Source organism: Canis lupus, chromosome 32 (genome assembly GCF_003254725.2).
Source record: "Canis lupus dingo isolate Sandy chromosome 32, ASM325472v2, whole genome shotgun sequence".
Lineage (NCBI taxonomy): Eukaryota > Metazoa > Chordata > Mammalia > Carnivora > Canidae > Canis > Canis lupus.
This window is the reverse complement of record NC_064274.1, coordinates 18651524-18676158: the sequence shown is the minus strand read 5'-3', so window position 1 is coordinate 18676158 and position 24635 is coordinate 18651524.

Sequence of the window (24635 nt, the reverse complement as noted above, 5' to 3'; positions counted from 1 at the left end):
CTGAGTGAATTTACCCATACAACTTTCTGGTGAGTTTTTCTAAATAGTATCACTCCATAAATAGAAAAATGAATAGTTCTCAATCCAAGATCAACAATAATGTGAACACTTAGAATACTGAGGAAAATATAAATTAGATCATATGTCCTATTATTATTAATGTGTTATTTCAACTCTGAAATCAATGACTAGGATTCTCTATTTAGATACTTTTGGTTTAATAATAGAGATCATTTATCACTTATGACTTTCAGAGTTTCTCTCAAAAAACAAAATCTTCTTATAATTGTATGAAAATGTTTACATATGTAATTACATAAACATATTATTTATTATATTGATATGTTATTATTTTATAAGTTTCTCCCTTTATAGATAATCGTCATGGGTGTGCAGTGTACTACACAGCTCTCTACCTTGAGGACTGAAGCACTCATTCCCCCAATGACTGGGAGTATTAAGAGCTAACAGCTCTCAGCCCTGGTCTGAAGAAAGCCATTTTGCCCAGGTTTGTGCTCCCTGTCCAGGGATAGCCAGAGACCAGTGGATAATCAGCACAGGGATATAAAGGCCTGATCTCCTTGCACCAACTTATGATACCTCTGTAGAGGCATCTAAGCTCCAGAATTCCCCTTGGCTTTGCACTCAGGCCTTTGCTGTGACTGCACTCAGTTCATATCTCCTTCTGTACACATCAGCTTCCTCCACTCCCTGGAGAGGTGCTAATCCTGAGAAAACCCCTCAGTAACTTTCTGCTTGCTGATGGCCCTTTCAAAGTCTGTTTCCTAGGTAACCTGACCTGGAACAACTATGAACAGACAGATTAAATACTTCCAAAGTGGTCCCCACATTTGGGGATAGGGTTGGGGGAAGTTATATAATCTGATTACAAAGCTAGGAAGTGTTGCCTTGTTTAGAGCTGCATCTTCCAGTCACTGTAGAGACCTTTACTTTAAAGAGCAGCATTAGCCTTTAGGGTAGCACAATTTGTGGTCACTGATGGATCATCCCTCTCATCCCTATTTGATAAAAATGTAGGGCATATATGCTGTAAAAATGGCACATTAGAATAATCTTTTCTCAAAATTGATTTTCTAAAGAAGGATTTCAAAAGTCTGGGTGACTCCCTTTTGACACAGATGAGAGATGGAAAATGCAAGGCTATTTTTAGCCCATTATGAATATATAAATAACCCTCACTACAAACATCTACTTAAAGCTGCTATGAGAAAAAAAGCAAAGCTCTTTCCCAACCCCACATTATACTCTATCCTCTTGAGAGTTGTTTCTTTAAAAAGAATTTTATATTTCACTTAAACATCAATTTATATAGGTATACTGTAGAGTTTTGTGCCTGTATTAAGAAGTCACAATGGGAGGAAAATGGTAGAGGTAAAGGAAACTTTTTGCCTATAAGAGTGAGAAGGAGAGAAGGTCAATAAGAGATCGTGTCTTTACCTTCCAAATTCTTTCTTATCATAAAGGTTGAGTGAGTCATAATCACCACTATAAAGTCTTCATTTTGTGACAAATGTGAAGCAGTAGACAACATTCAATTTGATTTAAAAGCATTTATTGAGTGTGTATTATATACAGAGTACCATGTTACATGATATGAGGCACGTAAAGGATCTGAAATCTCATTTGGGAACATAAAACAAATGCTTTATCAGTCTAATGCAAAGTGTGAAATAAACTAACGGCTGTCCAAGGGCATCCAGGCAAAGCAGAGAATGTCATGGAGTAGAGGCTCACGAGCTTCTCCTTGAGAATAATGCCATTTCATACAAGTTCAAAGGAATGGATTACTAAGAGAATGGTCATTCAAACTAGCATAAGTGAAAGAATGAAAGAGGTGCACATGGAAGGCAGAAGTAGCCATTATTATATTCTCACCTTCTTCCTCCTGAGAAGTTTGATTAATAAAAATAGTAAGTCCCTCTTTTACCTACATCCCTTTAAAGCCCCATCTAAAGAGAAACCAGATAGCAATATGAGAGTTAGCATAAGTAACTCCACCAGTGACAATGTCTTCAAAAGCAAGATATAGAATCATTCTATTACACATTTCTGGAAAGAGCAGCAGTGAGACCTTAAAAAAAATGAACCAAGACTACTTTGCTGCAAGTTGTAAGATATTGACAAAAAGGAATTTCTATTTATATCAAAAGGACTTAAACCTGATGATGCTAATGTGAAATTTCCTAAGCTCTGTTCCTATGACTTCAGTTGGATACTTAATTACATTTCAAATAGTTCTAATTAATGTAGGCACTTTTTTGTTGTTCTAGTGGAGAGTAAAAACAAAATTAGAGTTTCTTTACACTCTTATGTGATAAAACTGGTTGGTCTCTAAGGAAATTATTGTTGTTATCGTACATATTTCCCTTTTTAACCCTTGACAAGTAACTTGCGATCATTTTATTGGTCATATATGAGAATGAATTGTATAGAGTAGACTAGTGTTATTTTCTCACTGACAAATGAAAATAACTGCAGTCAACTGAAGCAGAATCTATAGTATACTTCGAAGGCCTGGAATAGTGGCCTCCAGACAAAAGAAGTAAATTATACTTTTAGATTAGATCAAGGATTTTGAGAAACAGGCTGCTGTAATACACTGTGGTATAATATTATTAATAATAAAGTGATGGTGACAGAAAGTGTTCAAACTGTACCTCCTGCCATTGAACATGAAGGAGTGGCTTAAAGCTGGCTGGCTTCCTGTGGCTAACCATCTGCACCGGGGTTGCCCTTGCCCCTTTCGTTCCCTAGCTACTCTGTTAGAATACTTCTGTTTAAAACAGGCCCCAAGCTGGGAGGAAGTTCCAGTGCTCTGAAAGAAGTCTACAAAATATGAGGAATGTCTGTCTCCCTATCCGCTATGGAGACGCTGGTTTGGGGCTTGTGTTGGCTTGTTACGAAGCACGAAGGAGAATAGCCATGGCCTGTGTGGATCTTTAGAGAACAAGATAGAGCCTCTCTGTAAAAGTAACTGTAGTGTCATCTGTACTCCTAATGAGAGACCTTTCAGATCCCACCACCTGCTCCTTCCTGCCTAGGGCACAAACTCACACCTCATATGTGGATTCAGAAATATTTAAGTATTATTCAGAATACTTAGGGATCCCTGGGTGGCCCAACGGTTTAGCGCCTGCCTTTGGCCCAGGGTGCGATCCTGGAGACCCGGGATCGAGTCCCACATCGGGCTCCCTGCATGGAGCCTGCTTCTCCCTCTGCCTGTGTCTCTGCCTCTCTCTCTCTCTCTCTGTGTGTGTGACTATCATAAATAAATAAAAATTTTTAAAAAAGAATATTTAATATTTAACAGTCAGAAAATTTCATTCATACCTTAAGAGATTCCAGGTACTACCCTAGACCCTAAGTGTTGACTCACTACTACCCAGCTCTTAATGGGCACATGGTCTAGAAGAAGAGATGAGATTTAAACAAGAAAATTAATAGGTAAACAAATAAAATAAGATAAAATACTGATGAATCCCCTTTAAGGAAAATATAAGAGAAGATACATTAGTGTGCAGATCCTACTCTTGATTATTTGCGGATGACCCCTTCAAGTAACAGTTATAAGCTGAGGTCTAAAGGATGAAAAGGAGCCAGTCATTTGAACGGGAGGAAAAGTCAATGTTGGTTGTTGTGGTTTTTAACTGCAAGGAATCTGGAAAATAATATATTACTCTGATCAGGTAATCAGGAATTTAAAAAAATCAATATAAGGATTAACTTGGAAAAAATCTAAACTGCCAAAAATGTCTAACAGAGGGTAGATATACCTTATTTTGCTGTTCCTGCTTCTTTCATTTCCTCTCCCATAACTGTAAAATATTTTTAATACAATTCATGTATCAATGGTATCATTCTAACCTATTGTTTCCAGAAAAAAAAAATGATTGAAATTTATCCTGAAGTAAGCAGCTAAAACTAAAAAGCCTAGTTCCCTAGTGATGTTTCTTTAAAGTCACATGGGGAAGTCCAACATCAGTGGGTAAAGGAAGTATACTCTACAGTGAGAGGAGGGTTGGAAAATTTTCCAAACATAGTCCACACTATCATGACTTGTTTGCAAACCTTTTGCTCGTATATTGTAAAAAAGATAACTGTTCTAACTTTATGTCGGGCTGTATATCATGAAATGGAATCTTAGAGTAATATAAATAATGTGTCAGTGTACGATCTCTTTTGAAAACTAAGGAAACCTGGTCCTAGCCATAAGTAATAAAATAATCTTTCTATTAAAAGATGATTCAGGAGACAATGTTATTATTTTATTTTCTTTCAAGGTTTAATATCCAGAAAACATTTGAATAGCTTTAACAGTTTACATTTTATATATTTATATAACTATGTATATATATATGTGTGTGTGTGTGTGTGTATATATAGTCCCCTAGTGTATATGGAATTAGTGGCATATTAATATAGAATAAATGAAAAAATCTTTCATTACATGGTACACAGTTAGCCTGCGGTGTTAATTGTCATAGGAGGTCACTGAATCAAATGCTGTGGCTAGAATTTTGAAAGCTGTTGAAAAATTTTATGATGACTAATAGCATTCATCATTATTCATGCCAACCTCCAGGTAATGAACTCTCCCACTTGAGGCTCTGACTGATCACCTCAGGGGTCAAATGGAATGGTCCCCTTTGTGTAGTTAATAATAGGCTATTCATTTGGGAACATCCACAAGCTTGAAACACAGATAAAAACTAATATTACAGACCTCCAAAAATCGTATTATGCTTCAACATTTCGATGTGGTGAGGACAATCTTATTTATCACTATCAAAACTGTACTCAGTTCTTCTACATTTACCCCGATTGGCTTTGATCAATATGAAGTGAAATAAGATTGAAATTGCAGCTATATTTAAATTATACATAAATAGATAATCCATTTTTAATGCAGAATTCTAAGCAAAGTCTTAAAATCATAAAGACTGAGAATTTTGTTTTGTTTTGTTTTTCCTTAAAGATTCATTTTAGTCTTATTCTAAGTGAAAGCCCTCGTGGTAGAAGACACAAAAAGGAGGACATTGAAGGGACTCTATTTCTTTTTCTCCCATTTTTGCCTTGCTCCCCAGTAAATTCTCTACTCCCCAAGGAAATGCCGGAAAAAAGCAAATGCTAATGTGAGTCTTCAGGTTAAAAATACAACATAATTTCTCCATCTGCATTGCGAAATGGAAGATAAAAATGAGTTAAGCAAAATAACTTTCCAGTTCCTTCTAAATTGGTTTTTCACGATGTTATTTTTACTCTTTTTATTTTTGAAAAAAAATTGTATTAGCAGAACAACAAATACATTCATATATTAATACAAATAGAAAATTTACTTGTAGACAAAAATGTACAAGTTTTGGCATATTATCTGTTATTTTGAATTATGTACATTCTTATCTATCTTAATCAAAGACACGATCATAAAACATTTTTATTTTAGTAACTGTATTCTCACAGGTGGAACAATTCTATCTTTTGTATATAACCAAGGAAAGTACAACATATATGAAATCCTTTAAGTTACTGTGAATCATGTATTATTATCAAAATCCCATAAAGAGAGAAAGGATACATTTGGAAGAAATGTGAGGTAAATTAAGAAGGGAAGAGGTGAATGTAAGAAAGATTGGTGAGGTCCCTAGTTTTGGGCAAAATACAAAATAGAGATCAATTCGGGTCTCAAGAAGAAAAGTTGACATACAGCTGAAATTCTGTGGAAATTCACAAGTCTATTCTTTACTTATAAATATGTAAATAATTGTATGTATATGGCTATTTGCTGCTTCTGATATTTTGCATCGAATTCAAAGGCATTTACATTTTAGAATCTTGCTGGAAATATATTTCTTGTTATACAAGTTTTAATTGAGTTTTTTGTATGACAATTTAAACATCTATTAGGAATATTAGTTTAATAGACTAAATTAGTATCACAAAAATGGAAGGAAACAGCATTCATAATTCAAACTTTTATTGAAATGCTTGGCATTTCAGATCTATTTTGATTATGCAGGTGATCACAAAAGTCAATGGACTAAAGTAGTTTGTAATTTTTCTGAGACATGAGTTTAAACAATTAGGTGGTGTGCAACTGGTGCTTGAATTACCAACATGGACAGCTAGCTAATTTTCATATGCCTGGGTGGTCATGGCTAGGGGTGCCAAAACTGTTGGAGGTTTGAGTCATAGTTGTCCTTTGCTGCAGAAGAGGTACTGACAGAATCCAGAATATATCTTTCCAACTTCAATTTACAGCCTATCCTCCCCCACCCACTTCTAACCGGAAATCAACTGAAAAGGGAGCTGAGAAAGAAGACTTTGTAGTGACCCAGCCCCCAGCCATCACAGGAAGAGTATAGAAGATGGAGTTGGACATAACAGATAAATAACAGCTCAAAAGCTTGTTTTGGGGATGCCTGGGTGGCTCAGCAGTTCAGCATCTGCCTTCCACCCAGGGTGTGACCCTGGAGTCCCGAGATCGGTCCCGCATCCGGCTTCCTGCATGGAGCCTGCTTCTCCTTCTGCCTCTGTCTCTGCCTCTCTGTGTGTGTGTGTCTTTCATGAATAAATAAATAAAATCTTTAAAAAAAAAAAAGCTTTCTTGTTTTTACAAGGAAAAAATCCATTACGAACACTACAGATACATTGAGATGAATGCATGTAAGGAAGTGATAGTATTAAAAAATGTATGTATTTCATAATGTGCACAGAGAAATAGTGCATAAAAAATGAGTTTTTAATTATTTTAAACAAAATTGACTATCCCCATGATATAAAGAATCACTCTGAGCTTGTTGGGGAATTATATTTTGGATCATGGAGAAAGTGCTAAAGTTACAGTCAACTATTACTACCAATCTCAATGATCAATGTTTACCTTCCTTTTTCTAAGACCACCATTATTTTATCTTATGAAATAAAATATGGTAATGATATAATTCACAAATTTCTATTTTTATTATAGAAATAGAAAGTTATAATTTCAGTAGATTAAAACAACTTCTGATGCATACTACATACCCTATCTCTTTTTCTCTCCTATTATATCCTATTATACTTTCTAATTGGTTATTGGCAGTACATGAAAAACCAATAGTTTAGACGTATTTATCTTATATCTAGCCGCTTTATTCAATTCTTCTATTAACTCAATTCTTTGAAGATTTCAATTAAAAATTATCTTGTCAATAAATAATCAGAATTCTACCTCCTTGAACAAAACTGTATCTCTGCTTCTATTTCATATTGTATTTAATTAGACAAAGCATTAGCAAGCATCATTCCTTTTCTTATTATAAAAATGACTCTTGGACTCAACTTTTAGACATTTTTGCTTTTATTGCTCTTAAAGTTGTTATATAACTTGTCAGGCTCTGATTTGCTACCACAGATACAAGACATATTCTTTTGAAATTTGGAAGTGAATTATATTTTCCTTATTGTTTTAGAGCTCCATAATTAAAAGATTTTTAAAGTATATAATATACTTTGAAATATACTCATTGATTACAATTAATCATCAGTAGCTAAAGGGTGCTTAATACTGCATTTGGTGTTCTGAGGGGGGAAAAATGAACCCTCTAATACCAAAAAAACAAAAAAAAAACAACAAAAAAAACCAGATCATTGCTTTCAAGTAGTTTCTACTTTATTTGGTTAGGCAATGAAACCTGCCAAAATGAGTCTAATAAAAATACCAAACAATTATAATATTAATACTTATTTAGTGTTCATTATGTGCTAATTATTTTTGGAGGTAGAGTTTGGAATTATGTACATGATAAATCTGAGGCCCTAAAAATGTTGATGTACTTGCTCAAGTCATTAAACTAAGGTCTAACCCAGGTTAGTTAAGACTGTGGGCAGTCTGAGCTAGAATCTTTTCTTTTTTTTTTTTTTTTTTTTTTTAAGATTTTCCTTACTTATTTGAGAGAGAGAGAGCTCACAAGCAGTGGGGAGAGATAGAGGGAGAAGCAGACTCCCCGCTGAGCAGGGAGCTCCATGCAGGTCTCAGTCCTAGAACCGTGATATCATGATCTGATCCAAAGGCAGGCGCTTAACTGACTGAGCTACCCAGGCACCCCTGACCTAGAATCTTCTTAAACATTGGGTTATATATTCCTCTGAGAACTGAAAAAAGAGTGTCAATTAGATGATAAGAAGTCGTGACAGTTTTATGGATTTTTTTAAGGATGATGTGTTATTTTGAGAATGGGGAATATTCTAGAGAGTCTTTCTAATGGGATAGTGGTGTTTGGAAAAGGTCAGGACATGAGAGAAGAAATTATTAGACTAGTCTGACTGAAGCAGAGGATGAATATGGGAGAATCATGAACTTGAACAAAGATTGGAGAAAACCAGGAATGCTAACCTAAACACTTTATTTTTCAGCTTGAAAGTAATAGGGAACAATAGAGGAAATGGAGCACTGTGAAGCTGTAACCATATATAGCAGGTCTTCTAGATCTCTTTCGACAGTGATGATAGAAAGGGAAATGAGGGTATTTCAACCTAAGGAATATTCAAGGAAAAGAGACCCCAAGAAATCACGAGCAGTAGTAATCATGGCTGAGAATAATATGCGACATACAGAAACCAGCTACTTTGGATGCAGTGAATACTTTTTCGTTAAGCCTATTGCAGCCCCAAAGGGGACAGTCAGAGGGAACAAAGCCTCAGGTTCAAAAGTTCTGATGCAATTTCCATCTTCAGAATTCTGTCAAACCGAGCTAGAAATATTTTTATCCAAATCCTCCTAAGATTTCAGGTAGCCTCCAGCTATGCTGAACCACTTTTCACACTGTTTCAAAACTTCCATTCCTTTTATTCCTGAAATATGGGTTTGCCTTATCTTAAAACACACGTGCAGGCATGCATGCACGCACACTCCACGCGACAAAAAGCCTATAGAAAAGAAAAGTTACAGAAATCTTTAAGAACATCAGAAGAGATTAGCTTTCTATCCTGGTGTGGGGCCTCATGCCCACTTTATCTCACTAGTTTGTTCTTCCATAAAAATGACCTTAGAAATAGGGATGTGTTATAAAGCTCCATGCTAGGACCCATTTTAATTGACTTTCTAAATTTAGAATGGTTCTGCTTAAAACCACTTTCAGACTTTTTTTTGTGTATACCTTAAACTATCAAAAATCTAATGATTCTTCGGCAGCTGGCGCTTTACAGCTAGAAATTCCATCCTGCTTTATTTAAAATCATAAGTGTGATGACTAGTAATAAAACTATTTATAATTGCAATTACAAGAAAAGGTTCCCTACTTCTACCAAAAAATGTAGCTGCCTCAATACACATTTCCATGTAAAAAAGAACATTTGCATGATCAAATCTGAGAACCATATTTTAGTCATTTTACAAATGTTCACCAAGAGGAATTTAAATATATGTGTTAAATGCAAAATATTTTTAGATGATGGTGTCGAAAATACAGTGAGTGACTGATGCCAGAAAAAACATGTAACTTTATGAAAATTCAAATGTGCTCTGTGTTTTAATCTACTTTGGATGTCTTTTCAGATCTATTACTTGAGGCTTTATTGAAGGAAATAGAAGTTTTATGTTCTAAAGCACTGTCATCCAGTAGTACTTGGTACTTAAGAGAAATGTTCTGTTTCTGCACTATCCAATGCAGGTGCCACAGGTCATACGCATTGGCCATTCAAATGCGGCTAGTGTGGCTTAGAAAGCAAATTTTAACTTTTACTTAGTTTCAATTCATTTGAAGTTAAGGTTAAATAACCTCATGAAGCTAGTGGCTACTGTATTGGACAGTACAGGATAAAGCCAGCAAGCAGTTAAAATATGTTTTCAGTGTATATTAATCTTTTTGATACTTCAGTTTTTTACCTGGATATTTTTTATCAGTAAATCCATAAACATACAATACAGAGGAAACAGCATTCTAATATATATATATGTATGTAAGTGTATGTATACATTTGTTTTTTCAAAGCTTAAAGCAAACAATATAGTAAAACAATTATTGATGCTAGACACAGAGAGAATTTCAAGTGACCAGACTGTCATTTGTAACATGTGAGTTGTTTTTACATAGATGGGTTCTCTATTAAGTGTTTGATATGGGGAATTGAAACAAAAGGAAATTATTTCATATTTACTAATTGTCAATATATTCTCACACATTCCTTGTCATCTTGGAGCTTTGGAAATGAACCATTTTGTTCTTTTCTGGGTAAAGTAGTTGAAAGAAATCTCAGTTTGTTTGTTTGTTTGTTTGTTTGTTTGTTTGTTTGTTTTTGCTGATTAAATATATGTCCTTCAAATGCCCTAGCTCCCTGTGTTTTTGCAGTGTCTTAAAAATTTCCCCAAGACTTATTTCTTTTGGTAGTCCTACTTAATGTACAGTTATAGCTGTTCCTGGCTGATACATGGCTTCACACAACAGAATAAACAAAGGGTAGCTGTCACACAAAATTCTTCACCCTCTATCTTCCCAAGACGACTTGCTTTAGTGATGCTATTACTGCCTACATCCCTTTCTTGTCTTTTTTGCTTTTGTTTTTGTTTTTTTTTCTGCCCTGCTTCCAATTGATTTTAGATGTTTTGGTGTTTCTACTTCTCTATTTTATTCGAATACGTAGGTGGTATGTTTTTAAGTGAATCGATAATGAAGTAGTTGAGACCACAAGCCTCATCACCCTCTACATGCTATTAGTATTAGACTCCCAAGGGCCGACTGTGCAGTGAACCACGGTAATGAGGTTGATAGTTCATGAAGGAGCTGATGTGACAAATTGCCAACCTGCTGCAGGGACAGCCTCCTTAACCCTCCAGAAGGCCAATGTTATTCCACTTTTCATCCAGTTTCGCTCTTGTTCTAAATGTGCCAGGATAACACACTATTTAGATGGACACATGCTACCCCCACCCCCTTGCAACAGAGAGCACCCGGTGGCATGTACATTTATAATCCCCTTTTCGAATTGACATGCTCTCAGGGTGAATTTAATCAGCATTTGTCATGCATTTTAAAGTACAAAAGCAAGTTTCATTTTTCATGCCCTATTTTGGGGGCATTTGTGAAAACAAGGGTCTTCATTTCTTTTTTTTTTTTTAAGATCTTATTTATTCTTGAGAGACACACACAGAGAGAGAGAGAGAGAGACAGAGACACAGGCAGAGAGAGAAACAGGCTCCTCACCAGGATCCTGATGTGGGACTCGAACCCAGGACCCCAGGATCATGACCTGAGCCAAAGGCAGATGCTCAACCACTGAGCCACCCAGTTGCCTCAAGGGTCTTCATTTCTTGCTGCACTGGATCCATAAGAACTTTTGAGATCTTTTATTTCCTCTCTCCATAATCACTAATGTATTTTCGTTATCTTCTCATATATTTGAATGAAACACGTTGCAGGTTTCTTTTCACTCCTTTTCTTTTCTCTGCCTGGGTTTGTAATCTGGTGAAGAAAGGCAAAACTCTTTATCTTCTAGAGAAATAAGTATTGCTTAAGGACCATTAAATCAGGTTAGTTTCTTCATAGATTTAAAAAAAATAATAATTCCTTACCTTCCTCATCACCTCTTCACTTTCTTAAAAGTTTTTTGTTTTGCTTTGTTTTTACAAAGATGTTATTGTCAAAAACTGGACAATGAGAATGAGTTGTCTCAGACTTTGAGGGAGAATTTATGTCAGAATTGGACTTTCTGTGTAGCTGGCTTTTTATAAGACATTTGTAAGCATTTTTAAGAAAGTTTACACTTCACAAAGAATGGTGCCCAAATCACTACTGGCTTCTCCTGCAGAGAGGTGGCTGGACATCATGTACCCAATTTCTAATAGTGAAACTAAAGGTATCTTAGAGGTGCCAAGATAATTGTTTTTAAATATATGAGATGCTTCTAAAATTCCTATTTTGAATTGGTGCCCTCCCAAGCACAATAGAAAAATAATTAAATTTTATAACTTGGAACTCTACTTCTTCAGCCCCTAGATTCAGGCTTTTATGAATCATACAGAACAGCAATTTGTTTTCCAAACTTAAGTGGTACAATTTTCTAGTCACCATGTAAATCAGGCACATCTAGTGCATACATTTGACCCTATGCTGTTTTATTTTTTCTTTATGTCAAACATCACAATTATTCTCATGTTATTTTGTAGGCACATGTTTTGTCTTTTTAATCTTATCTCCTTGAGTCAAATGGAAACATGCTACTTTTTGTTGGACCCTGGCTATAAGATTTTCAGTAATTGCTGGCTAATTTTGTCCTGCGTGTTATCATTTGCCTTTGTATTTCCCTCTGGGAACCTCATCATCTTGCAGGTTATTATCATAAGGAATCACTTTTTACTTTACACTATTCAGAGGTTACAACCAGCAGTCCATTCACTAGATTTAACTACTAGTCTTGTTTTAATTGGTCAGTGAAGTGTTATTAGAACATTCAATATTCCACCTAAATGTTTTAAGGTGGAGCATTTCCACTTCTACTCACCCCCTTCTGCTCCTTACTGTCCAACACTCTAATAATCTACTGCTTAGTCTGAAAATATATGTGAGTTTGAAACCTTCCCGTTCTTTATTTTATTACCCCATGTGACACTTTCATTCATTGAACACCTACCTGTTAGGTGCCTATAGAAGCCAGGCACTGTTTTAGAAGCAGAGAGACCGACATGAGTCCCTATCTCCATGGAGTTTATGTTCTAGAGAGCTACCTTCTGCAATTTGATAATTTCTCAGTAAATATTTGGAAAAAGGTGAATGAAGTAGAATAAAGTAGGTGTTAGTCTAGGTCTTATGAGAAGCAGATACTAAGATAAGATGAAAACCTCAGAATTTTCATTAAAAAATGCTTATGTGTGGGGCACCTGTGTGGCTCAATGGTTGAGTGTCTGCCTTCAGCTCAGGTCATTATCCCGGAGTCCTCTGATGGAGTCCTGCATCAGGGTCCCAGCAGGGAGTCTGTTTCTCCCTCTGCCTATGTCTCTGCCTCTCTCGGTGTGTCTCTCATGAATAAATAAATAAAATCTTTTAAAAAAAAAGAAAAGAAAATGTTTATGTGGAAGGAAATAGGGCCTAAGTTATGACTTGGCTTGTCTGACTGAACCTAATCCAAAACAGGTGGTTCTAGATGCATAACTTGGTATCTTATGGTCAAGGATTTCATCTCAACCAGAATTGCATAACAGGACATTTCTTAAAGGGAGTGTAATCCTCTCTTGCTGATGGCAAGGCCTTCCTGTGATTTCCAGGGAAATATATCATTACTGAAGCTTGCCATAAATTCCGTACTGTATCATGTCCTCCTACTAACAACTCCAACACCATAGGGATAGTTTGATAGAAGATAATGTCCAAGCAGCAGGGCTTATTGTACCCAGCCTGGATCTACTGCTTTACACTTTCCTGCTCTAGGCCCATTTCAGAGCTGGCATCCCTCCATGTCACCTGCAATATAAGTATATAGGTATGGGATATGGTCCCTAGGGAGCCCAAGTTGGCCTAACAAAAAAATGCTACTTTCTTTGTAGTGAGATATGGGAAATGAGCCATTTGCTACCTTGGAGGAGATTTTCCAGTATGCCTATGACCACAGGGCTCTAAAAAATTCACTGAATTGGCCAGTCACTATATCTATATAGGACTTAATGTCTAACCCTCTTGACCACGTGTATCTTATTAATGATTCCACTATAGTAGCCACCTCTTACTTGTCCTGTCCAGTCAGCAGGATGTTGTCAATGTAATGGACCAGAGTGTCATTCTATGGGATGTCCAGGTGGTCCAGATCTCATTGTACTATATAATAGCATAGGGCAGACAAGTTAATGTAACTCTGATGTAAAATTTTAAAGAATGTTTTTGCCTTCCCATGTGAATGCAAACTGTTTTTAATCCTCTTTTCTAATTGGGATGAAATAAAATTACTGAATTACTGCATACCATGTGCCTGAGGTCTTATTAATTCACTCTAGGAGTAATACCATGTCTGACACAGTAGCTGTGATGGGGCTGCTTGCTGGATATATCTGCAGTGTGATCTGTAGTCATTCTCCTGGATTCCTCTGATTTCTACAGAAGTCAGAATTAAACAGATATGAAAAAGTCAAAAAAAAAAAAAAAAAAGAAAAAGTCAACCACCCATCTTTTACGTCTTTAATGGTAACACTAATCTCCACCATTTCTCTAGAGATATAGTATTGGTTTTGATTTACTATCTTGTAGGTAGGTCAGTTACAGAAATTTCCATTTGACCCTTACCACTATATTTTCTCCACTACTGTGCTATTTCACAGACCAAGAACCCAATTTGGGAGTTATTCCAACTGCCAATTATGCACTCAGTGACTGGGACATTGGTCATCCAATGTATCTTGGGTATTTGGGCCCACTGGGAATAAGATTTTAGCCAGGACCCTGTTATTACCTGACCCCTATAACTTCCCACTCTATCACAAGGACTATGAGAAGGTTTTGGGTCTTGAAGTATCAGTGTTGACTCAGACCATTAGACCATGTCTAATAATATTCAAAATGTTTGCTTATTCCCCATACCTAATGCACAATAGCCAAAGTATGACCATAGGTCATTTCATAAGGGTGGGTGAATAATGACAATATATATTTGCCATGCGTTTCAGGGTCTGTCCTCATAGAGAACCAGTTCTTCAATTAGTAGCTTCTGAATCTGAAAATTGGCTCAGATCTTGGAAATGAACAAGAGACAGCAACTTCTTCTTGCACTGACCACTGGGGAAAAGAGGTAGGAAGATTCTGGTGGGATCATTTGCTGCTTTGTAAGGGAGAAGCTTTCTGCAGCACTTGTCTTGACAGTGGAGAGACCACAGATCTACTCATTATTTTCACTTACAATGTTCTACCTCCACACCAAGTGGGTATGCTAGCTCTTACTAGGGAAATGTGGGCCACCTCTGCAGGCCTGAGGATCTGCAGGGACTGCAGAATCAACATCCTCATGTGCATCCTTCCATATGTTTCCATTCCTGTATTCAGGATTTTAGGTTTTCTCTTCCAGGGTCCTGACCTTGGCATAGAGACTTACTTTGGCTGAGAGTTCAACTATCTTGGAGATCTGCAACTCTCACACTTAGATGTTCAGGCTGTCATTCAATTATGTCTACCCTTCTAGTACAGGTCATTATAGCCTCTATATAAACCACCACTTGGGCTTTCTCCTTTCCAAACTTAGCAAGTAACTTCTAGTTAACAACTTTCATTCTCTCATTACCCTTGCAGAGAATATTAACATGACTTAGAAGTAATTGGCATTCTTTTTCACCAGGACATTTACAAAATACAGTATTTCAATTTGTTTTCACAACAAATAGTGCTAAATCCTTATAAACCAATATATTTATTCCTATAGAATAGATTACCAAAATAAAGTTAAAAGTTATTTCAAATTGTACGGACATTACTAGATGACATCGCTGCTCTATTTCTGTTGTAACCACTCATGTTTTTGCCAGCAATCTATGAGACCATAATACCCATCACACTCTCCAATATTGGATATCAACTTTTTTATATTCACCAATCTGGTCTAGGAAAAAATGTTCTCATTGTAGTCATAATTTGCATTTTCCTGACTGCCAGTCAAGAAATAGTTTTTTTGCCCATCTGGCTTTCTTTTTTCTGTTCGTATTTTTGCCCACTCTTATATTTTATTTGCTTTTTACTTATCAGTTTGTAGAATCTATATGTATATAAGTGTTAGAAATAGTTTCTTTGCATTTTTACTTTATGTAGTTTTCAATATGGGACATTATTTATTGTATTTCTAGATATATATAAAATTTCCTTACAGCCTATGTTTTCAGTGTTGCATCTTTTTATACTAGAAGACTAGAAGACTACATATATATATATATATATATATATATACATATATATGTCAAATTTTTTCCCAATACTTAAAAAAAATTTCTTAGATATTTTATTTTATTTCATTTTATTTTAAAGATTTTATTTATTTATTCATGAGAGACACAGAGAGAGGCAGAGACAGGAGAAGCAGTTTCCATGCAAGGAGCCTGATGTGGGACTTGATCCTCGGAGTCCTTAGCCAAAGGCAGACGCTCAACCACTGAGCCACCCAGGTGCCTCAATTTCTTAGATATTTTAACCAAAATTATAAAACTCCAGTGCATTTGAAATTTATACTAATATGTGGTAGAAAGAAGGTCTATATATTTGTTTTCTTCCATCAAGCAAGTCATTTACACCAGGACAGTTATTAAATAATTTTCTTATCAACTATGTCCAAATTTGAGCTTATTTCATCTAGTAGAGATTTTTTTAACATTTTAATTTTTTTAAAGATTTTATTTATTTATTCATGAGAGGCACACACACACACACAGAGAGAGATCGAGAGAGAGAGAGAGAGGCAGAGACACAGGCAGAGGGAGAAGCAGGCTCCATGCAGGGAGCCGGACGCGGGACACGATCCTCGGTCTCTGGAATCACACCCTGGGCTGAAGGCAGCGCTAAACCACTGAGCCACCGGGGCTGCCCAATATTTTAATTCTTTAAATTTTTTAAAATGTTTATATATTTTTAATTTTCAGGAGTTATAAAATATTCTATTTTCATACCTAACAATAGTCATTTATTTCTGGCTTTTTTGGTTGGTTGTCCATTGTTTTGTGTTGTTCTCTACAAATCGCATTCTGCCTTTCTCTAACTAAACAAATATTTCAAAATCATTATTATTTTATTCATGCACTCTGGGAATTATTTGACAAAGTTAGTTTAGCCATTTACCTCCACTAACTCCCCTGGGATCTCCAATCCATCAGTTTCTTCTTGTCTTGACAGTGGAGAGACCACAGATCTACTCATTATTTTCACTTACGATGTTGTACCTCCACACCATGAAGTGTGTATGCTCCCTAGAACCTACAGCATGCAAATACACATTAACTTTAACTCTAACTTTTTAAATCTGTGTTCCAAGTATAAGTTTCAAGCAATAAGCCCAATTCCAGTCTTCTTTCTCAGTGGGCAGTTTTGATTTCATACTTTATGCAACAGAATTTTGAGCTACCTTTGCTGGCTTTTGCCCTTGAACCAGAGTCCTATCTACTTTCATCCTTATCTCTCCCTTATGTTTTTTCAATTTCTAATAGAAATATTTGTTAGGTTTTCAGCAAAACCATGTGATTTGAATATTCCCTGCTTATATCTTATATATTCTTACTTTTTCTTCGGTGTAGACACAAAGTCTCACACTGTTGTAACCAGAAATCACTCATTCCCACCAAATTAAAATGAATTCCTTAGTTCCCATGGAGTGTTGGATCTACTAATGGAAGCTATCTTGTTCTAATAGACTATGTGTTAATAGAGTAGCTATATGGCAATTTACAGTATTTTGTAAATAGTCCTCACTATACTTTTTTCAAACTATTCTTGGTTGTTGTAGTAGATTAGATACACTATTAAAAGGTGGAGAAGAAATAGAAAAATATTCTTCAACCTGAGACGGCACTTTGAGACCAGAAAATGAAGCAGGCTAATCCATACAGTTTACAGAATTTTATTCAGGGTAACTTACTGACAGGGGGATCAGGCAAAGGACTATTCATGGCAGCTGCATAGTTCTTCTCCACAAAATCCAGACCTTAGTCCACAGATTTTATAGACCTTAGTCCACAAATTTCATAGAGCGAGGGGACCCACAGAAGAACACTGTAGTGAGATCAAAAGGTTTGCATGCACTCAAAGGGCTTGCCTCCACCTTTAATTTGATCTAACCTTTTTTTTTTTTTTTTAATTTTTATTTATTTTATGATAGTCACACAGAGAGAGAGAGAGGCAGAGACACAGGCAGAGGGAGAAGCAGGCTCCATGCACCAGGAGCCCGATGTGGGATTCGATCCCGGGTCTCCAGGATCGCGCCCTGGGCCAAAGGCAGGCGCCAAACCGCTGCGCCACCCAGGGATCCCTGATCTAACCTTTAACTTGATCCTGGCACCACCTGTGCATCAAGAAGGGGAAAAACTGTGTTATCTCTAACAGATTCATAGAAGGCCAAAACGTGCCTCCCTCCATTCCAGCCCTAGTAGGGAATTCTTAAGTATGTATATTAATCTCCAAGGAATCCAGAACACAGCCCCAAGAGAGGTCACCGAATAAACATGAACAATATGCAGTCAGTATTGTCATCAGTAAGTTTGTCTAGGGATTCTAACATGAGCTAAGGAGTTTTCCATATTTTTCTATAACCTGGATTAAATAGCAGGGTACTGCCTGGAACATTAATTATATGTCAATTTACGAGGGTTTCACAACTTTAAGACATCACCTTTCTAGAGTTATGTTTTATTCCCTTATTGTGGAAATTCTATTTATTTACTGCTGTGACAATTTATAATGTCTATGTTATTTTTAGTTAACTTAATTCAAATATTTTTCAAAACTATTGTGAATGGATATTTTTTATGTTTCCATTTCCAATTGAGTAACACAATATAGAAAAGAGCTATAGAACATTGTGTGTGTATATTTTTATAAAGGACACATAGTTTTTCTAATTCTAAAATATTTTAATAGAGTCTCTTTGGGGTAGTTATACAATTTGGAGCCAAAATAATATTGTCTATCTAATATTTATTCTTTTTTTATTTTTATATTATCTTATTAAATAAGACCTCCACTGTAATGCTAAATAATATTAGTCATAAGGGTGTTTCTGTCTAGTTCCTAACTTTAAGAGAAGTTTTAGCATTTTACAATTTACTATATTTGTTCTTGATTTTTGTTAGAAAATCTTTATTGGGATGCCTGGGTGGCTCAGCGATTGATCATCTGCCTTCAGCTCAGGTCGTGATCCCAGGATCCAGGATCGAGTCCCACATTGGGCTCCTCTCAGGGAGCCCACTTCTCCCTCTGCCTATGTCTCTGCCTCTCTCTGTGTCATGAATAAATAAATGAATCTTTAAAAAAAAAAAAAAATGAAATCTTTATCATTTTAAGTAGTCTTCTTCTTTTCCTACTTTGTGTTGCAATTAGAAATGGTTGTTGAATTTCACTAATGTCTTCTGAGCATCTATTGATCCAATCATATATTTTTTCTTCATTGACACATCGATGTCTTGAGTTATTCTGATATTCTCCATAGTGGTGAACCATTCTTGCAATTTCATACTTGTTCATTGTGTATTAGTTTTCTTAATACATTTCTCAATTTGCTTTGCTCTAATTCTGAAAAAGAGTATTTTCTCTATCTCTATTAAGAGTGTTGCACTCTATCAGACTTTGGTATTAAGGTTGTCTAGGGATTTTAACATGAATTAAGGAGTTTTCCATATTTTTCTATAACCTTGGATTCAATAGTATATGGAGTATTGTTTTTAAGATTTAAATAGAATGTAACTTTAAAGTCCTGCTTCTTTTTATTTTTCCTTTTCATGGTTATTATTCTCTCATTGTTTCTTTACTTCCAGCAATTTCTGTTTATTTTATGAGAAAAATCCATTTTATTCCATATGTACTCTATAGCATTTCATAAAAATAATCTCTTTTGGTTTATAAGATTGTTTCTGACAATATGATAAAATTCTATTAAACATCCCCAAAACAAAAGCAAATCCTCTTTCTAGAATTTAAATATCTATATATATCTATCAAAACAAAATTATTGATTATATTATTAATCTGCCTTTCTATTAATTTGATCTGTCAAATTCTAAAACAGACATTATATTATTATCGCCCACTATGAAATTTTCATACAATCTCTTCTGGGTTCTTAGGAGTTTGTAGACCTGTCTGGCATGTTGATTAGTGCATATTCTCAGTGCATATTAGTGAATTATTCTCAGTTTGCATCTTTTATCATTATATAATAAAAAGCTCTGTTCTGTTTAATGGATATTATCCTTGAATTCTGTTATGTCTTAGTAGTGTCATTTCTGCTTACATTTTGTTTACATTTGCCTTGAATATCTTCTCTTGTGCCTTTGTAGTCAAACTTTCTTTTTCATTGCTTTACCTCAGTGGAAACTGACAGTCTAATAATTAATACCCAATCATATCTTTTCAGCTTATTGAGTCCTCTTAAACAAATCATCATTTTTCTTTCCTGTTTAAACTGATTAAAATATAAAGCAACAAAAGGAAGTTGAGTGGCTCAATCGGTTGAGCATCCAACCTTTGATTTGGGCTCAGGTCATGATCTCAGGGTTGTGAGACTGAGCCTCAAGTCAGGCTCTAAGTTCAGTACAGAGTCTGTTTGTCCTTGTCCCTCTGCTCCTCCCTCTGCTCATACTCTCTTTCTCTCTCTAAAATAAATAAATAAAATCTTTTAAAAATGCTTACCTATATAAAACAATAAAACCTCAACAAAATTCAGGTGCATACTGAGTATAAGATAAATGTAAAGAGATAATATGGAAAAACTGGTGTCCTCAGCACCCACACAGTAAACACAGTAGGGTTTCTCAAATGTTAGTGAATCAGTGAGAAAATGGAGGCAAATGAGCAGAAAAGCAAATAAACACACACACACACACATACTCCCTGAAAAAGAACCCTGTCTGTGGACAAAGTTCTCTGGTTATCATACACTTAAAAAAATGTATAAATTTTTCTGGAGATTCTCCATTGTTTTTCTCTCCCCCATACAATCTTAGCCTAGAAACCATATTCCTTCTTGTTAGGCCCACCCAGTTCTCTTAGGTATTAACTGAGCTTTCTAATCCTGGGAGAAGCATCCTTCACCTTAGCACAAAAACTAGCCTATAATTTTTAGAGAAACAGGTTCTCCCAGATATGAACTAGTCACAGATTTATCTACTTGCTTATGTTCAATTTAGTTTTCTTTTTTGGTCAAAATCTCTTAGTAGAAACTGTTCAACCTGCCAATTCAATCAGTGAGCATGTGAAGCAAGATTCCTAGGAAACTTCTATGTTGTCCTTTCCTTCTTAACATGCTTTGTTTAGTCTTTTGGAAGGAGGAGCATAATGCAGACAACAAATGTTCCTTCTCTATTCTTGCCTATGCTCTCTGTAAAGGAGTTTCAGTATTTTTTTTAAGATTTATTTATTTATTCATGAGAGACACACAGAAAGAGGCAGAGACACAGGCAGAGAGAGAAGCAGGCTCCTCACAGAGAGCCGCATGTGGGACTTGATCCCAGTCCAGAGGACCAAGCCCTGAGCCAGCAGAAGGCAGATGTTCAACCACTGAACCACCAGGGCTTCCCGAAAAGGGATCCCATTATTATGGTAAAATGTCTAATCAGTCTTTCCTTCCTCATTCTTGGGAAGAAGTGAGTTTGAGAAAGGACACGGACCATCTAGCGCGGTCACTTTGGCCTCTTCCTCTTAGACATTAGACAGCATGCATTCTTCCTTCCTTTGTGCCTTACATTCCAAAAGGGAAGGTTTGTTCCCACAAGAAGCAGAAAGTAAGGAATATGGAAGCAATTTCATATCAGGAAAATGGAAGGATCTGTTACATTGTGTTTCAAACTGAGATTTGGTTAAAAAGTGGATTTTGGGAAACACAATAACACCTAAACTCTAATTGAAACTAAGTAGATTTCAGCAGTTTTAGTTGTTCTATGAGGATGATTTTTTGACTTGGCTACTAACTACTATCTAGGAAGATTTTAAGTACTACTTCACTATGTTTTGTTTTTAAAGTTGAAAACCCTGACTTGATCCACTGATTATCATAGTTCAGTACTAACTTCTGTGTTGTAGCAATATCACATTAAATTCTAGATTTTCTGAGACTTCTTTCACTGATAAAACTACCTTGTTCTACTAGCTAGAGGCTGGTTTAAGTGAGCTAGTTAGCCTTATTCAAGTGTGCTGAGACTTAGCAAATTCCAATTTTCTGTTCTTCCTGAGCCCTCAGCCTGATATTGGCTGTCCCCAAGCATGTTATTTTTCCTTCTATGTTCTAAATTGTATTAAGTTCCAAAGGAGAAAGCTGAGAAAAGTGACTTTTTATGATCTTTTCAAGATTGTTTGCTCTACATGTTCCAAACTTGGCTCAGGATGACTACATTACATATGCTCTAACTATAGATTTTATTTGATTCTCTCACAGCAATAGAGTAGATTGTATAAATCAACACGAAGTAAAACGAGACTATGTTAGAAATAAAAAATGCCTTTTCTGCTTAGAGCAGAAAATCAACTCATTTAAATTATTGCAGATACAAAGACAAAAAAGGCAATTCAAAAGCCTTTTCTTGAAATACTTTGAGAAGTTGAACCTGCACGTGTAATAAAAAATAAAATAAAATAAACAATAGACAGTATTGAAAATGTGTAGGACGCCTGGGTGGCTCAGCAGTTTATTTAGCACCTGCTTTCGGGCCGGGACGTGATCCTGGGGTCCCAGGATCAAGTCCCAGGATTGAGTCCCACATTGGGCTCCCTGCATGGAGCCTGCTTCTCCCTCTGCCTGTGTCTCTGCCTCTCTCTCTCTTTCTCTCTCTCTCTGTGTCTCTCATGAATAAATAAATAAAATCTCTAAAAAAATAAGAAAATGTGCAATGAAATAAAACTATACACCTATTTGAATGGCCAAAATCCAGAATCCTGACAACAAATGCTGCTGAGGATGCAGAGCAACAAGGACACTCATTTATTGCTCGTGGGAATGCAGAACAGTATGGCCACTTTGGAAGACACTTTGGCAATTTCTTATAAAACCACTTTACATGCCCTTACAATAAGATGCAACAACCATACTCCTTGATATTTCCCAAAAGAATTGAAAACATATGTCCAAAAATAACCTGCACATGAATGTTTATAGCTTTATTCATAATTGTCAAAAGTTGGAAGCAACTAAGATGCCTTTCAGCAGGCAAATGGATAAACTGTGCTACATTCAGATTTTGGAATATTACTCAGCACTAGAAATAAATGAGCTCTAAAGCCATGAAAAGACATGGAAGAAACTTAAATGTATATTGCTAAGTGAAAGCAGCCAATCTGAAAAGCTAAACCTGTATAATTTAATATATATTAAAATGTATAATACATTTTAGAAAAGGTAAAACTATAGAGATGGTAAAAAAATATCAGTGGTTGTCAGGAGCTAGTGGGGAAGAATGAATAAATAGGCAGAGCACAGAAGATTATTAGGGCAATGAGACTACTCTGTATAACACAATAAAGGTGTGGATACATGTCATTATAAAGTCATCCAAACCCATAGAATATAAAATACCAAGAGTAAATCCTAATGCAAGCTATGGACTCTAGGAAATAATGATGTGTTAATGTAGGTCCATCAATTGTAACAAATGTAGGTACTCTCATGGGGTGGGGGGGTTGATAATGGGAGAGGCTATCTATGTGTGGGAACAGGGGACATATGGGAATTCTGTGTACCTTATGGTCAATTTTTCTGTGAGTTTGTCTAAAAAATATTTTTCAAAAAGATGGTAAAATGCAGCTTTGCTTTCAGACCAAATGGTAAAAGGATGAAACTATATAAGGGAAGACGGAGTTATTCAGCTCAAGGTAAGGAGGGAAAGTTCCTTGAAGAAACATTACAAGGATAAAAACTAGATAGTTATGAAAAAAAAATTATATCTTGAAGGCCAAGATAGACAAATGGAAAAAGAAAAGATACATCCAAGGTAGCTTCTCTTAAAATAAGATATCCAAAGGGGGAGGGGTGTTTCCCTGCTTTTAAATTAGTAAAATTGATAGGGAAACAGAAGTATCCAACAGAAGAGAATCTAAATCAGAAATAATCCTCCAGAGTGTGCCAGGATCTAAGAGAGTATTCATAGGTAGCCTTAGACACAAAAAGAATTTAGAATAAGAGCAGTTGGGGAACTACTTCATATAAATTTGTTTCTACAGAGTGGTTGCAGAACACCTGGAAAAATTTTAAATGGGAAGACCAGGAAGATCAGTGGGGAAGAAAAACTACAACAACAACAACAACAAATTATTATTATTATTATTATTAGAGTTCCAAAGTAAGGTGACCTTAGTAAAGTGAGGATATAGATATTTATTGCACCTTAAGTATCTCTGTAATTAAGACCTTAAAGCATGGTATAGGAAAGATGAGACAAACGACAGGAGAGCCAGAGAAGGTGAGGACAGATTCCATCCAGCCCTGGGTCAAATATTTCTGTTTGCAGAATATGTCCTGTCATATTCCATTATTCAATTCCAAAAGAAGAAGCACAAGATTTCATTAAATCATAAATGCTTTTATCAGACTCAAAACTTCATGGCATCCTTTTTTTTTCACTAAACAAGAATACAGAGCAAAATTTAGAGAACTGTATTGGAAGTTTTAAGAAGTTTGAAGCTATTGAGTCTTTTTAAAAGTTATATAGAAATAGAACAGTGAAATGGAAAAATATATCACACTACTTCAGGAAAAGAAATAGAAGAAAGAAATATAATCAATAAGTAGTATGTTCAAAATGTGTGGAAAGCCAGTGTCTTGAGGAACAAACAGCAAATAGTATGGGTCTCTGCTAGAGATGTTCCAAGAACATAAACGGTCTCAGTTGAGGACATGGAGAGGATGATTCTCCAACTGAGACAAATGTGATGATGAGTGACAATACTTCCCGAAAGAGGCAGCTTTTATATGAATAGGTTTGTACC